At 43.1% G+C, this 17840-nt stretch overlaps 1 pseudogene; it reads left to right on the top strand.

The window, feature by feature from the left end:
• Positions 1-3001: 3001 nt before the first annotated feature.
• On the top strand, positions 3002-3386 carry LOC125343067 (annotated as a pseudogene).
• Positions 3387-17840: the final 14454 nt, after the last annotated feature.

A 17840-nucleotide genomic window follows, 5' to 3' on the forward strand; every position in this document is an offset into this window, starting at 1 on the left:
GATGGGTTTCCTTTTTGGTGAACCTTACATTCTCTGCATGGCAATCAGGAACTCTGTCTGTCTGTCTCTGTCTCTCTCTCTTAAAAAAAATCTCTTATGGATGAAATGATTATGTACAGGCTAGCTTCCTCAGAGTAACTATTTTCTTTTCCTCTTTAAATCAATAGCTCCTATGTGAGATAGCCACATCCTGAGCTAGGCAAAGTGGACCCATGGAACATGGGTTATGGTTACTGCCACATAGCCTCATATGCTCTTGTCCCTCCTTATCTCCATGGGCTTAGCTCATAAACACAAGGTAGGACCATCACTGCCCCAGAGCCACAATGGATCAGAGGGAGCACTTAAACCAACTACTACAGACCCTATCTGGGAAGATGGGCTTTATTACTTAGACTATGATTCTGACCCTATCCTGGGTGGTTAATTATAAGAAATGTAACACAGTAGACTGTCCAAGTGAAGAAGTCAAGTACCATTAAGTTCTATCAGCAGAGATTCCTAGGCCAGTTACAACTAGACTAAGTTCCAGGACCCAAAGCTGCTCTGGGAGGCACTGAGAGAAGTCAGCAGTGGAGAAACCTGTTGAGGAAGACATGTCAGGGTATGCATAGCCTTTGGTGACTAGATTTTTCAGCCCTCGTTCCTCCCTCTGAATGAATGCACAATCTCTGTTATATATTCAGACTGCTCCCACAGGATGGTCTTACTATAGGGTACACAGTATAACAATGGACAGAATTGAGTCTCTGCCTCTCTGGTAATAAGCAAGAGAAGCTCATTATCTGGCCAGAGGTTCAGGTCAGGTAATTCCATCTGGGCTCCTTTGGAAGGAAATCGGTGGGACCCCTCTACTTTTTCCCTCAGCCAGGAGAAATGGGACTGGAGAGCTCCATGTCCTGCCATAACTTGTACTACTCGGCTCAAATTGAGCTCAGAGTAAGGTTTTCTGGTCCATAGACATACCTTTTATATAGGGGCACTATAGAATCCCAAGCAAAGTCCCATATGGCCAGATGTCAGATCTCCCTGAACTTCATTCCCAACATGATCACTTTTGTCCTCCTCCTGAAAATCCAGCTAGGGCCACAGAGGCTTTAGTCAGCAAGCCATTAATAACAGTGAGCAACCTCGACCTTCTTATGGTATGGGGAGGCCAATCATAGTATTGGCTTCCCTTTTCAGTCTGTGAGATGCCACCTGCATTAGAAGATTGTCCTGGTGAGTCACAATCACAGTTTCTAATCTTAAGTGTCACAAACTTCTGGATGACTTAGGGCAGCTTCAGGGTTATTTATCCTCAACCCCCAAAAATTCCTTCTCTTATCCCCCTTCCACATTATCCATTTCTTCTAAGAGAAAAGTGAAAGCTCCCGTTTGGGAGGGCTTGTTCAGGTATGTTGTAACCACCAGCATAGCTAATACAAACAATCCCTGTGGCTTATATATTTCTTCATTATCCATTTTCCTTAAGAAGAAAGCAAACACTCCTGTTTTGAGGGACATGTTCTCTTATGCTCTGGCCCTCAATGCATCCACAGAGATTATCCATGTGGAAGAACAATGGCTGGGCACAGTAGCATATGCATGTCATTTCCTGTAATACATGAAAAACACACAGGAGGATTGCAAGTCACGCTTGCTCTTTCATAAAGCAAAACCCTACTTCAAAAATAACTAATGCAGCTCATTCTCACTGAAGAGATGAACTGATTTACCCTACTGAAAGAGTATTTCAGCTGGGCACTGGTGGCCCATATCTGTAAACCTCACTACTCAGAAGGCAGTTTGGACAGGAAAGTCCATAAGACTCTTTTCTCCAATTAACCACCACAAAATCAAAAGTGGAGCTGTGGGTCAAGTAGTAGAGCACTAGCCTTGAATCCAAAAGCTCAGGGACAGTGCCCAGACCCTGAGTTTAAGCCCCAGTACTGACACACACACACACACACACACACACACACACACACACACACGCCTGCATGCACATGCACACAAAGTATACTTCTTCCTAATAAACCCCCAGTTTAAAAAAACTTTATTGAGGGGCTGGGAATATGGCCTAATGGCAAGAGAGCTTGCCTCGTATACATGAAGCCCTGGGTTCAATTCCTCAGCACCACATATATAGAAAACAGCCAGAAGTGGCGCTGTGGCTCAAGCGGCAGAGTGCTAACCTTGAGCAAAAGGAAGCCAGGGACAGTGCTCAGGCCCTGAGTCCAAGGCCCAGAACTGGCAAAAAAAAAAAAAAAACTTTATTGAAATTAGTACCTGTGACCTCCACACAAGATATCTGTATGTTCCAGAAATACTACAGCCTTTCTTTGAGAGAATGGGGGGTCATCATGTCCAAGGTCTTCTGGTGAGTTTTATGAGAGAAGTAGAAGGGATGGGTGTGGAGGAGGAAAGTCTTTCATCTGGAGGGATAAGGGGATTCAGCCTTACCAAGCAGTGCTCCCTCAGAAAAAAGGGTGTGTGCATGGATGCTCTCAGTCAACCATATTGTCCTGCTGCAGAGTGGAGTGGCCCAAGTCAGGCTTGCAGAGGAGTGGAGATGCCTAAAGAGTGCTGAAAGGCCTGTAGAGAGCCAAGAGGCCTGTGAAGAACAGAGGCCTGCAGAGAACAGAGAGGCCTGTGGAGAACCAAGAGGCCTGCAGAGGCCTCCTTTCTAGGAGAGGCCTGTGGAGAGGAAGAAAGGGAAAATACTTGCCCCCTTGGAGGGTACAGCACCTCCTAGTTCTGGGATAGCCCAGGACAAGGCAGTTGGAGAGTTACTAACACCTTTGTCACCTCTAACCATGCCCCCATGGATTTTCTAGCTCCCAGGTCACTACAAAAACGGGCCCTTCCCCCATGCCAGAGGAGCCTGAGAAGTTGAGGTTGAAGCTGCCCTGCCCCACCCCCCACCCACCCTGTCTCCGCCACTACCACTGCTGCTGCCACCGCTCTTGCTCTTTTACCTGCCTGCCAGTGGGATAAAGTTGAGAGCAGGTGCCAGACCATGTCCTTGTCCCCTGGCAGTGGCCATTGGCCCTGACAAAGCCTCGCCATTCCCACCTGCAACCATGGACACCATGCCCAGGGGGAGTGAGATGCTATTCACAACATTGGAAGGAATAGTTTATGATGGAAAGTTCTTGTTATATTGTCGCAATTCTCCCATGGCTGTATCCACTCTGTCATTGCCTGATATTTCTGGAGTTACCAATCCTGGCACTTTAGAAGACTGAAAAGTAGAAGTAAACATCTTGAAAACCTTGAACGATTGTGACAGGATACATGCAGTGGGAAGTGATGCTCCATTTGAATGGACATCTGACTCTCCTGCAAGGAATAAAGGAAAAGCAATAGTGCAGATGCCATTTGCATCAATAGTTGAAAGATGATTTAGTACCAGCACTCCCAATGCAGCCTCATCTTTTCCTCTCCCTTTGGATGCAAAAGATGGAGGATGAGCTTCATTTCTCCTCCCTGTTTGATGCCCCCTGCCCAGTTAGACAGATTAGTTCAAAAGCCCTTGAGGTTCTTTCTGTAGAATTAAGCAGTCCACAGAGGAAAACAGTTAAACTGGCTTCCTGGTCATTTTCTACTGCGAACTTCCTTTGTGCTCTCAGATTTATCCCAAATTTAATACCCATCTGTCAAAAGTATCCTGACTGTGATGTCTGGGGAAGAGATAAGTTTATTCTCCATTAACCCGCTGGTGATTGATTAGGTGCCTGGAAAATGATTTTTTTAAGAGTGAGAGCTGCTCCCCTTTTCACTTTGCTTTTTGTCCTTAGAGATAGAGCACAGCCTGCACAACTCCCATAGCATTACCCTGTGACATTGTTTTGATGTCTGCTTTCCTTCTTTCTTCTGGGAGTAATGCCCTCTAACTTTGGTTTATTTCCCCATTCCTTTTCTTTTTCCCCCACTCCTTTTCTTACCACACTTTTGCAAATACACTTAAACTCTTCAATGGAAGAGAGCCTTTAGTACCCAGTGATTTACTTTTCTGCTGTGCTTCCCTTCGTGCATCTTGTTACTGGCAGAGAGTTCTCTTGTACTATGAAGTCCAAATGATTTTGTTTGCTCCAGAGTAGGTCCATATGAAATAATAGAGGGACTTGGATTTCCACTTGGTGGATAAGTCCTGACCACGGTATTGTGCCAGACAATACCTGAGAATGACCTCTCTGAAGAATGGTTAACCATTTCAATACCCACATCAGTAGTCACTGTATTAAAATCAGATGAACAAAACTGTTTGGTGTAAGTGAACTGAACACCCCATGGGGGGAAAGGGAAAGGGGGAGGAGGGAGGGGGGTATGAGGGACAAGGTAACAAACAGTACAAGAAATGTATCCAATGCCTAACGTATGAAACTGTAACCTCTCTGTACATAAGTTTGATAATAAAAATTTGAAAAAATAAAATAAAATAAGATGAACATTATAAAGATGAAGAAGAAGGAGGAGGAGGAGAAGGTGGAGGAGAGATGAGAAGGGAGGAGGAAGAGGAGAAAGAGGAGGAGGAGGAGGAGGAGGAGGAGGAGGAGGAGGAGGAGGAGGAGGAGGAGGTGCAGGAGGAAGAGGAGGTGGAGGAGGAGGAGGAGGAGGAGGAGGAGGAGGAGGAGGAGGAGGAGGAGGAGGAGGAGGAGGAGGAGGAGGAGGAGATCGTCATCGTCTTGGTTTTGTGCCATGCAGCACCCTTGAGAACTATCAGTTCAAATTGTTTGGTGTAGGACACATTTTGATAGTTATGGTGATAGGTGAGAGATTAGTTATAATAAACCTAGGTTTTAGAATGAAGATCCAAAGCACAGAAGTCATGATTAATGTCTGGCCAAGCACCCCCACATGCCAAATAAAGAAGAATGGTGAAAGGCAGAGAACAATCATTAATTATATGACAGCTATGTGAAGATAGCACTTCGGTATGTCTTTAGGTGTCTGCAGGGGTACAGACATTGCCTTCAGGTTAAATAGGGAGAATTGAGGGTAGAGAGTAAGGAAGATATGCATAGTTAAAACAGTCCCAAATTACATGTATGGCCTAATTGAGCATTAGTTCAGGCTTTGTTTTAGGAGGAATTCTGAAGAGGTCATTATTACTTTATTACAGAAAAAAACAGGAGCAAAGTGGTCTTTTGAGTTTTCTTTTTGGCTGTTTGCTTTAAGATGATAAGACACTTATTGTTTGAGGGGCAGATGGCATTTCATATAAGATTGATATCTATAAGTCTGGTATTGGAGCCTGAAATGAATGATTGCAAAGTTGACTGCAGCTGAGAGTAGCTCAGATCAAGGGCATAGATTCACAGTTGGGAGACTTTTAAGTTACCTCCTACAATGCCCCCCTTAAGTTTGAAATTCCCTCAATCTTGAGGAACTAGGATTTATATAGGAAAGGGACAAACAGCTGAAATATATGTCAAAAGTATTTGTTTAATCCTAACACTAGGAGCACCATTATAAGGCAGGATACAAGAGGAAATAAAAGTCGGAGGAAATCCAACTGAATAAATAATTCCATGAATATGGACTACAAAAAATATGTTTGGAGCCATCAGAAATAGTCGTTCTTGTCTCCATTTAAAGAGAAGGCCTTGGCCAAAGGTGCGTGGAAGGACTTTAAAGTTAGTATGAAATTCTTATACATGTATGTATAAAAACACCATTTAAAATAGCGCAGGTTTTATTTATTATTCTTTAAGAGTTGGCATAGGTGACTCCCTTTGGATTTCAACAACTCTGAACAGCTTTTTTCCAAATGGTTTCTGAACTGCCTTCCTTTTGAAGATTTGCTGATTAACCACTCTAGTTTCTCAAAGTCTCTTGTCACTGGGATTAGCTTGTCCCAGATGATTTGACCTTGTTCCACGTTGGAGAGACAGGCTATGTGCCAGTCAGTACTGATATAATCCTTTTGGCCAAATTTAAGCCAACAGAGAGACTATAAGGAATGGCTCTTAGATGGGCTTGCCTTTTTATTATGTCTAAATTTGTCCTCTTGTAGAGTTTCAAAGTTTACAAGAGAAAAAAAAAACCAAACAGAGGCAACAAAAGGAAATATGTAAAAGAAAATTTAATAAATAAGTCCTTGCTAAAGTTATTTTTTAATGGGATAGAGTACAAATGCTCCAGAGAAAGACCCAAACTGTAATGAAAAAAAACTATATAACCATGGCTTAAAAAATCATAAAATAAAACATTGTAGCATTAACAGAATAACATGATTTTTATTGTATATTGTATATAACAGTTTAGGATAATAGTGATTGACATAATTTGATTAGCGTCATTAAACTCACCTTGCTACAATTAGGGACACACAAATATAAGCCTATAAAAGTTAGCATCACAACTCCAGGTATCAGTGGCTCATTCCTGTAATCCTAGCTACTCAAGAGGCTGAAATCTGAGGATCATGGTTTGAAGCCAGCCTGGCAGACAGTCCATGAGAATCTTTTTTTTTTTTCTTCAAATTTTTATTATCAAACTGATGTACAGAGAGGTTACAGTTTCACACGTTAGGCATTGGATACATTTCTTGTACTGTTTGTTACCTCGTCCCTCATTCCCCCCTCCCCCTTTCCCTTTCCCCCCATGAGGTGTTCAGTTCACTTACACCAAACAGTTTTGCAAGTATTGCTTTTGTAGTTGTTTGTCTTTTTTTACCCTGTGTCTCTCGATTTTGGTATTCCCTTTCAATTTCCTAGTTCTAATACCAATATAGTTGGTTTCCAATATACTCAGATAAGATTACAGAGATAGTGTAGATACAACCACAGGAAGGTGATACAAGAACATCTTCAATAGTAGAAGCTACAGATACACATGGGACGTTGAAAGTAGTTACAAATGTGATATAACAATCGTTTACATAACATGGAGTTCATTTCACTTAGCATCATCTTATGTGATCATAAGGGTATAGCTATTGGGCTCCTGTGATCCACTGCTGTGACTGCCTAAACCTGTACTAATTATTCCCAATAAGGGAAACTATCATAGAGTCCATGTTTCTTTGGGTCTGGCTCACTTCACTTAGTATAATTTTTTCCAAGTCCTTCCATTTCCTTACAAATGGGTCAATGTCATTCTTTCTGAAAGAGGCATAAAATCCCATTGTGTATATGTACCACATTTTCCTGATGGGCATCTGGGTTGGTTCCAGATTCTAGCTATGACAAATTGTGCTGCGATGAACATTCTTGTGCTGGTGGCTTTACTGTGATTTTGTTTGTGTTTTTTTGGATAGATACCCAAAAGTGGGGTTCCATGAGAATCTTATCTCCAGTTAACCACCCAAAAGCTGAAAGTGGAGCTGTGGCTCAAGTGGTAGAACACTAGCCTTGGGCAAAACAAAGCAAAACAAATAAAAGCTCAAGGACAGCACCCAGGCCCTAAGTTCCAGCCCCAGGACTGACAATCTTAAATCATAACATATCTGCTTGGTACAGGTTTTTGTTTTTTGCCAGTCCTGTGGCTTGAACTCAGGGCCTGAGCACTGTCCCTGGCTTCTTTTTGCTCAAGGCTAGCACTCTACCACTTGAGCCACAGCGCCACTTCTGGCTTTTCTGTGTATGTGGTGCTGAGGAATTGAACCCAGGGCTTCATGCATGCTAGGCAAGCACTCTATCTCTAGGCCACATTCCCAGCCCCTTAATAAAATTCTGTCCTAAGCTTTGCATTTTAGAAGACTTATATACTTAGGGAACATGAGTACATTTACAATACAAAGGAGCTAGTAAGAATCACCATCCCAGTCTCTCTCTCTCTCTCTCTCTCTCTCTCTCTCTCTCTCTCTCTCTCTCTCTCTACACACACACACACACACACACACACACATTTGGTTTGCATCATTTTCATAATAACTTTAGGTCTCTCACAAGTAAAAGGAGGTACAGTTACAATAACATTCATTTAACTAAGATATATAAGTATATATGGAAAATTTTCAAATAGCAAGTTTGATTAAATGACAGAGGGTTTTTATTTTTTGGGCTTGAAAGTACTGATTACTAGAAGCAGAAATGCCAAAAGTTGGAGGGTTTTGTTTTGTTTTATCAATCTTGGGGTTTGAACTCTAGGCCTGGGCACCTTTTGTTCATGACTAGCACTCTACCACTTTAGCCACAACTCCACTTACAGCTTTTTCTGTGATTAATTGGAGATAGAGTCCTATGGACATTTCCTTCCTGGGCTGGCCTCGAATTGTGATCCTCAGATCTCAGTCTCCTGAGTAGCTAGGATTACAGGCTTGAACCACTGGCATCCAGCTGCCAAAAGTTTTAATGACCATTTTTATCTCTTTAAGGTTAAACACAGTAGATAAAAAGTGGTCATTTTACCAGACTTGAATATTTTGGCTTAGCAAACACTTGTACAACAATTAAGTCAAACTCAGATATACAACTTCACATACCTTTAGTGGTGTGTGTGTGTGTGTGTGTGTGTGTGTGTGTATGAAATTAACTGAATTAAGATAATTTAAAATAATTGTTTTTTCACAGCTGTAATATGGTCAGTTAAACTCTAATTTAGTTAAGGTTTAGGGTTTGGGGGGGGCAGTTGTGTGGCTTGAATTCAGGACCTGGGTACTGTCCTTGGACACTTTTGCTGAAGGCTAACACCCTACCACTTGAATCACAGCTACACTTACAGCTTTTTTTCTGATGGACATAAGAGTCTCAAAATAAGCCAACCTGGGCTGGCTTGCAACCACAATCCTCAGAGCTCAGCCTCCTAAGTAGCTAGGATTACAAGTATGAACCACCAGTGCCTGGCTAAAGTTAGGTTATTTAAGTATCCTAAAGCTGGATAAGCAAATATCCTAAAGAAATATTTGTTTTAAACTAGTAAAACTTTTTAAAGTTAGTAGTGTTATTATATACATAGAAAATTAGGTGTGTTTTTGCATCAATACATCAATTTTTTTGACCTTAAAAACTTTTGCTGGTAACTTTAAAATCACAACCAACTTAATAACACACTTGTAAGCTACTTATTTTATTTTAATTTAGTTTTGTGCTGGTCCTAGGGCTTGAACTCAGGGCCTGGATGTTGTCTCTGACCTTCTTTTGTTGTCCCTGAGCTTCTTTTGCTCAAGGCTAGCACTCTATCACTTGAGCCACAGCTCCACTTTTGGATTTTTGGGTGGTTAATTGGAGATAAGAGTCTCAAACTTTCCTGCCCATGCTGACTTTGAACCACAATCCTCAGATCTCAGCCTCCTGAGTACCTAGGATTATACCCATGAGTCATTATCACCCTGCAAAATTGTATTTGTTATCTAAGTATTTTAACTCTTTTTAGTCTAATATGTCTCTAATACCTTTTTATTTGCTGATTTTTAAAGGTCTCCCAATTGTGCCCAACTGAGCCCATTTCTCCACGTCTCTGAAAGAAGTAAAAAGAAGCCTATGCTGTCCAACATGGAAAGATACAGAAAGTCCCTAGAATAAAATTGATTCCAGCCAGGGTAGTTAGGGTAGTGGTAGTTCATGCCTGTAATGTTAGCTACTTAGGAGTCAGAGATTTGAGGATCATAGTTTGAAGTCAGACAAGGACAGGAAAGTTGGCGAGACTCTTACCTCCAATTAACCACAAAAAATCCAAATTAGAGCTATGGCTTAGGTAGTAGAGCTCTACCCTTGAGTGAGGCCCTGAGTTCAAGCCCTGGTACTGACATCAAAACAAAATAAACAAAAAAAGTGAATCTAACAGCCGCAGGGGACCTATTCCATCTTCCCTCCTAGCCATCCAGGCTCAACTAGCTGTGAACATCAAGAGTTTTTAAAATGTACTTAATTTTCTGGCTTGATTCAGCAAAGCTGTTAGTGTATTTTAGAGCTCAGACCCAAAGTCCAGAAGTCTTAAGTTAGGACTGGAAGTTCCTCCCACATAAACCAGATAAAAAGACCTGGTAAAAGGCAGAGAAAAGAGGTTTATTTATATGGCATCCAGGAGAAGACAGCACTGCATTGTATCCTCAGCTGTCTTCAAAATTAGACCATTTGGGCCAGGTGTTAGTGGCTCAGGAGGCTGAGGTCTGAGGATTGAGGTTCAAAGCCAGCCAAAGCAAGAAAGCCCATGAGACTTTTATCTCCAATTAACTACCCAATAGCTGGAAATGGTGCTATGGCTCCAAGTGGTAGAGCACAATGCCCAAGCCCTGAGTTCAAGCCCCAGGACTGGCACAAAAAAGACCATGATGATTCTGTGAATGAGAAGAGCTATATAAGAATAACTATATTCGTGTGTGTGTGTGTGTGTGTGTGTGTGTGTGTGTGCATGTGCGTGCACACACCAGTCCTGAAGCTTAAACTCAAGGCCTGGGTACTGTCCCTGATCTTTTTTGCTCAGCGCACTAGCACTCTACCACTTGAGCCACAGCTCCATTTCTGGCTTTTTTTCCTGTAGTTTATTGGAGATAAGAGTCTCACTGACTTTCCTGCCTCAGGTTGTAGGGAACTCTGAAGCTGAGCTGTGAAACCTGGAAAAGGTTTGAGAAGTTGGAATACTGCCTCTACAATACTCAGAACACTGAGAACTGGCCATGGAAGCATTAAAACAGATAGCTCTGGAATACTGCTCTCCTTCCTTAGTGCTTGCAGGGCTTGTAGCTTAACCTTAGAGGTTAGATAAAGTAAAATACATGTCTGGACTTTGCCTGGGTTGCAGTCTTCTTTCTAAAAACAGTAATGGAACCTCTGTTTCTCACAAACTTGTTTAGGCTGATTGTAAAATTAGTATAGTTGCTTTATTTTTACTGATAACCTTTCCTGTGTAAACTCAAATAAATATGCTTGCTTATGGAAACTCAGGGTCCAAGTGCTGGTGTCGTGGGACACAAGTTTCTTTGCTATCTCTCTATATCTTTCTAATTTTTATGTTTTTATAATTTCTTCAGCTCTGGTATCCTGTTGTGCTACATCAGGTTGCAGCTAGGAATATCAGTTGGCTTTGGATCTCAATCCTGAGATCTCAGCATCCTGAGTAGCTAGGATTACAGGCATGAGTCACCAGCACCCACCTAGAAGTGACTATATTCTTGAGGGAAAAAGAACAGCACTGAGAAGCACAAAAAAGGTCGCAGGACAAGAAAATAAAAGAGAGAGCCTGAGGAAGTAGAGTAAAGCCACAAACACACCAAGCCATTCCCGGCTTCCCAGGAGGGGAAATGGAGGCTACATAACGTAGGATAGATGACTTTGATGAGAAATTAGCAATTCTAGCTGCTATACAAACTATATTTCTCATAAACCTTAAGTCCACTGTGGACATTAGTGATACCATGACTGCTCCACTCTGGAAAGCTAGTCTTGGTGAAGCAAGACATTTTGCCACTGCCCTTACCTCAAAGGTGTAAGCAACATTCAGAGAGTGTGCATATGGAACCTAAAAACAAGGAATCCTTATGGCTGAGGGCCACTTGGGACACTCAGTCTGTGTAAGAAACAGTCAAAAGGTGGTCCAGGAGGAGGAGAAGGTCTGATGTGCCCCACAGAGAAGTTTAAGACACAGGCAGAGGTGGCAACAGTGAGGGGCATGGTGGTGGTTAGAGGCCACACCCTTCCTTACAGGGCAGAAGAACAAGGGAGGAAAGGAGAGACTGAAGCTATGGAAGGGGCTCATTAACTCCTGTGCAAACAGGAGATTAGATGGAAGATTCTCAGAAGGTAGGTCAGGATAGGGAGAAGGCCTATGGGAAAATCGAGCACATGTAAGTTTAACCAGGCCAAGTCCATCCAGAACATAGACTAAGGGAACCAAGGTAAGCCTGAGTGCAGGGCTCATGCTCAGGGTTAGGCCCAGACCCCACTCAGAAAGAAGGCCTATGCTACAGTGGCAATGGCAATCCCCTTTCACTTCTGTGAGAGAGGATGTCCCTCCCCCACTCTTCTCTTGTTGACATGACCAGAGAGAGAAAAAGAGAGAGAAAGAGAGAGAGAGAGAGAGAGAAACTCTGATAGGACCAGAGAACATAAGAAGCACTTTAATTCATAAATTTCTGTCAAGTGGGGTGGACAAAGGGAAAAAAAGAGACTAAGGGGAAGTACCTGATAAAAAAGAATACTGTCAACTAGATGAGCAACAACTTCTAGGCCGCACAAACACTGGCTGCTTATCTTGTATGAAGATGCTGGGTTCAGCCTGTCAAGCAGAGCAGAATCAGGTCAGCCAGAGGCCTACTTGAATAGTCTGAATTGTGACAAGGTATAACATGAAATAAACACACCCAAGTGAAAAGATCTGGGATTTCAGATCTGGGATCTGAAATAGAAAAGCATAAGTGGGTACTCCAGACAGGGATACAGGATTCAGTCCTGTTTCCCCACTCTACCCAGGAAACCAACCATCCTGCAAATTGATGTCCCTCTAGCCTGTGTCCAAATGCTCTGGGTCTGATCCCAGAGCCCATCACCAGAATTCGATGTGGAAATGTCCTTTACACCACATGAACCTGAACCAATAGTTAGCAATACTGGGGCATGGCACAACAATCCAGACATCTTAAAAACAACAAACATGTGAGAAGAAATACCAAAAAGCCACACCAACAAGCACTTATAGGGGAAAATAAAGAAGGTCTCTCTGAAGGTGCTGAGAGAAGATCTCTGGGATTTGTTATCAGGGCACATGCTCATATACCAGCAGTCAACACATAGAAGGCTCCAGGCAGGCATGATTGGTTTGTTTTCTCTGAGGGGAATATTGTTCCTAACTCTAAGTGCAGCCAACCCTGACACAGATACCTGCTCCCATATACCCAACTGTCTTTCTGCTCTGGCCACTGCCTCTGTCCCTAGTCCATCATACCTAGTTGATCCTTGAGATTCTCTATTTCCTTCTGTAGCACTGGACACTAGGCCAGCAGACCCAAGAGAAAAAGAAATGATGATTAATGTACTGTCCTCTTTCCTAATCCTTCTACCTGCCCCAAGCCTCATACCCTCCATGACCCACAGCTGTGTGAAAAGACACACAGAACCCTCAATGGCAATGAGATACCCTCAGTCCATTGGGATGCTTGATGGGGAAGTGTGTGTATTTCAGCTTAACTTGGCCACTGAGTCCACCATCTAGATGGGCCAGCCTATAGGAACTAGAGAAAGCATTACCCGTGGACAGCCTTGCTCTCCAGATGGTTGTTGTGGCCTTTCCGATCCTGTGGGATGCACAGGTGGTTCCTGGTCATCTAAAAAGAAGACAAAAATCCAGCCTCTTGTGAGTGAAAGATGAAAAGTATCTTGTGGAGTCTCAAATGAGGCAACATCCCCCACTACTGGCATCAACTTCACCCCTATCTGGATCTGCCTTCCCTGGCCCTCAAATATCAAGCTCTTGTTTGCATATTTATGTACCATATCATTGGATATGAGGTGTTTCATTGTGAGAATTACATACTTGCACTATAATATTTTGATCATTTTTATTAACTCCTATTTCTCTTTTGTCCTCCTACTTCTACTTTAAAACTTCTTGAAATTTTCTAATAACTTTCATTATGTCTTTTTTCATTCATATCTACAGTAAACCTTAATTATACTCTTTTACTACCACCTACCTCCATTTCCCCCTTTCCTCCTTCAGACCACTTCCTCACAATGGTTCTACATTTACGGTCATGCTCCTTGTCTTCCTTAGTTCTAGCTTCTGCACATTAGAGAAAACACACAGTGTTTGTCTTTCTAGGTCTAGATTAGTCACTTAATATAATGAGCCCATCATAGACTCAGTGCAGGATGCTTATCTCATTAGCACATTCTGCCTCTATCAGTCCCAACCTAGAAGGTGGAGCTGACCAAGGAGAAGCATAGGGTACAAAAAACCCAGGGTGTGTGTGAGGTAGCCTTGCAGAAAAGCTGAGAGAGAAGAATTGGGAGGCTGATGAGACACTGAAGTTGTATATCCTACTATAAGCAGTCTCCAGACTCAAATCAGCAGTCAGCCCTGCTCCTCATCTGAGCTTCTACATGGAGAGGCTAGAAATATACACAGCATGGCCAAACAAGAACCCTGGATTTGTCATCCTGATGACTGTGGACTATGAGTAACAACCCCTCAAGAAAAGACAGAGGCAATATGGGTGAAGATTCAGTGGAGAGAGGTGCACGGTAAGAGGAGGAGGAAGATGTTTTACTCATCTAGGCCTGAATGACAGGATCTCTGTTTGGGTCATAATCTTCTTTAGGCCTTTCTGGTTCTCCCTTTCCAAGTCACAGATCTCTTCAAAATGCTAGTTTGCTGGGAGGTCACCTGCCCAGGATTCAGAGATAGGATGTCTTTGAATTCCCAAACAGTAGAAGACACAAAATTGGGCTTAAGACAACTGCTGCCAGAGGAAGTGCCTTAATCCTCTACCCTCAAGGAGGAAAAAATCTTCCCAGGGTAAAACTTGAGGCAATCTTTAGGAATTTCTTCTCATGATCTGTGGGACACTCCTGCCCCAGGTGCTTTGTATCATTAAGAGGCGGTTCTACCCCTCCCCTTCCGCCACCCTCCAACCCGTTTAAAAGAGCAGCTCATTCCCGCCATTAAACGAGTCTTAGCATTGACTGGCTCCCGGACTGTCTGTTTGTCCTCCGTGGAAAGGGGGGCTGGGGTGGCAGTCTGTCGGCCCACTTTTCCTCTTCTTGACTCGTCCGGGTGGGGTGTGCTTTCCCGCCTCTCCCGCAGAACAGGAGAGCGCAGGAGGCTAAAAACCCCAACAATGAGCCACCTTCTTTCTAGGACTGCCCCAGACAAGTCACCTACAGAATCCAGTAGCCACTCTGTAAGTGGGCCTGTCTCCTCACTTGGCCCTCTCCACAATATTATTTTCTTTAAGAAAGGGCTTGCAGGGGCGGGGAATGTGCCTTAGTGGAAGAGTGCTTGCCTAACATGCATGAAACCATGGGTTCAATTGCTTAGTATAATATAAATTAAAAAGCTGGAAGTGGAGCTGTTGCTCAAGTAGTAGAGTGCTACCCTTGAGCAAAAAGAGGCCAAGGACAGTGCTTAGGCCCTGAGTTCAAGCCTCAGAACTGTCAGAAAAGTGTGGGGTGTGGACTTGCAGCTCTCTATAATGGCCTGTTCCCTGGTTCTCTTTAATTATTGAGAAGAGAGCAGTAGACTACCAATTGTATCACAATTTTCCTGGTCCTGGACATCAGACATGCCAGCTGTCTCTTATGACACCTTGGGACCCTCAGACTTGGTCTAACCTCTACATTTCAAAATATTGAAAAGTAACATGAGAGACGAGGCAAAATGCCTGTTCTAAATGTGAACATTTCTACAGTAAAGAAGTTGGATGATAATGACTTGAAAGGAACTTCAATAATAAGCAAAGCAATGACTTAATTAAAATACACTTATATGACTCCATAAAATAAAAATATTCTTAAAAGTTATGAATTATCAAAAAAAGTTATGAATTATCGAAGACGGCGGAGGAGCAGCAGAGCCTTAGCTGAGCTCCCTCCGACATTGCAGTTTTCTCACCCCATAGAAACTTTTACTCCTAGAAAAACAGCCAGAGTAAGTTCTAACAGTACAGGGATTCTGGCCAGGAAGGAAAAATCGACTGTTCGTCTGAAAACAACTTTGAGCTCCAGGCGGCAACCCGCTGCCACACCAGTGCTGGCGCCAGCACAGTGCACGGCACAGCGACCTGCACTCCGCGCGGCTAAAGCACACAGCGTAGACCAGGGAGAAATCCTCCAGACGGCGGCTGAGCGCGGACGGGCTGAAATCGCAGAGAAAGCATGAGTAGCCCACGAAAGATATACTCACTCGCGCCCACAGAGCAGCTTCTGGAAGGTAGCCCTTCCCCCACCACCAGAGCAAAGCGCCATCTTTGCCACTGGCATAGGGTCAGACCAGATTGGAACTAAAGCGGTCCTGGGGAAAGCGAGGTTAAAGGAGCCATCTTTGAAAAGGGCAAGAGGGACCGACCAGTGAGAGCCAGCTCCGCCCAGGAGAATGACCCCTGCCCAGGCGTGAGGCTCGTCCTGGGCTGCGGCTTAGCCAGAGGTGCCCCGCCCTGCCCGATGGAATTTCTAAATTTAAAGTGAAAGTGGCGAGCAACTACTGGCAGCACGGAAACACCAGACGGGGGAACAAACAGTTCCTGAGACAGATAAACGGTCCCATCACAGAGGAAGCCCAATTCCCAGCCTGAAACGGAGCTGAATTCCATAGCCAGCTCCGCCAGGCAGCCACCCCGCCCAGGAGGGAGGAACCTCCCCCCAGCAAGCAACTCCCAGCCTGGTAAACCAGGCCAGAGGCGCCCCGCCCTGCTGAGTACACAGCCTATTCAAAGCCAGGCATTGAAGGCCACAGCCCCACAGCAGACAGAGGAGCCACGGTTCCCAAGACTGCTCACGTCCCCATCTACAGAGGACGCCCAAGGCCTACCTGCATACTGTGCGAACCACAGACCCAGGATGCACCAACAGGGGAGAAGGGTCAGAACAGATCCACCCCCTGCAAACTGAAAGCAAGTCAAACCAGCCAATCAGGAAAATAGACTGCATACCATTGCAAGGAAAACAGAGACTGGGGAAAGACCACCCAAAGAAAGAGGACTCCATTTATTTTCTTTTCAAACATTTTTTAAACTTTTTTCAAATTTTTCTTAAATTTTTTTCACTTCTGAAACGTCGTTGGTTTTTTTGTTTTCTATTTTTACCTGTTAGTTTTATCAAGTTTTTCTTTTTTTGGGGGGGTTGTTCGTTTTTCTGGTTTTTTTCCTTTTTATTTTTTATTTTATTTTATTTTTAAATATTTTTTCTCTGTTTTGTGCATCTATCTTCTAGTAATTTTTCTTTATTTCTCTCTTTGCATTCTCCTTCTTTAAAAATTACTTTCCTATGAATAACACCTCCACTATTTTCTGCTAACTATCCATTGTCTATCTTTTTAACCTTGTTCTTTCTACTGATTCTAATCTTCTCCACATTTCCACGTCACTGAAACTAAACCAAAATCAACACCCCCCAACCCCTAATACATTATACTCTATTCTCGTTACTACCTCTAACTTTCTCTCCTGACTTACTGCCAGGACCTCCAGGTTCCATTGGCTTCTGGTTATTGGATAGAGGGTATCCCTGCTTAATCCGGGTGAATCAAAGGGGTTCATAGAGAAAGCCAGTCCTAAAAGAACTTAATATAAGAACAAGAATTGCTCATAGGGTTGTAACAGTAAATAAGTAACTACTGAATACAGGGCCCAGGATCGGTTGTTATATTGAAATTGTATTGTTTAGGAACACCAAATATAATTTTATAGACAGGTATACAAGGTATCTGTATATAATTGTGAACTTGTAAGATTTACACAACAGTGCTTGGTAGGGGCTGCTTTGGGTCTTAAACGGTGCTCACAGGTGCTTGTAGATTGGCATTCCCAATCCAAATGGGCAGAAGGAACACAAGAAAGATGGAAAACAATGGAGTTTTTTCTCCCACTCAAAACAAGCAGGAAGCACAGTAGTCAATCAAAGGCATAGAAGAGAACCCTCAAAATGCTCTACAAAGTCTACTGATAAAGATGTTAAATGAACAGTTTGAATCAATACAGCAATCCTTCCATAAAGTAATAGATGATTTCATGGCCTCAACAAATAGAAAGATAAATGAAATTCAAGAGTCAAATGAAAAGATAGCTACCCAGGCAAAAGATTTGAGAGACAGCACTCAAAACCAAATTAATGAAGTAAAGAAGTCCATGCAAGACCTAAGAGATGACATGGAAATCATCAGGAAAGACCAGTCAGAAGGAAAAGAGATTCGAAATCAAGTAGCTAGGCTACAGTCCTGACTAACTGAAGCAGAAGATCGAATCTCAGGAGCTGAAGATT

Source organism: Perognathus longimembris, chromosome 28 (genome assembly GCF_023159225.1).
Source record: "Perognathus longimembris pacificus isolate PPM17 chromosome 28, ASM2315922v1, whole genome shotgun sequence".
Taxonomy (NCBI): domain Eukaryota; kingdom Metazoa; phylum Chordata; class Mammalia; order Rodentia; family Heteromyidae; genus Perognathus; species Perognathus longimembris.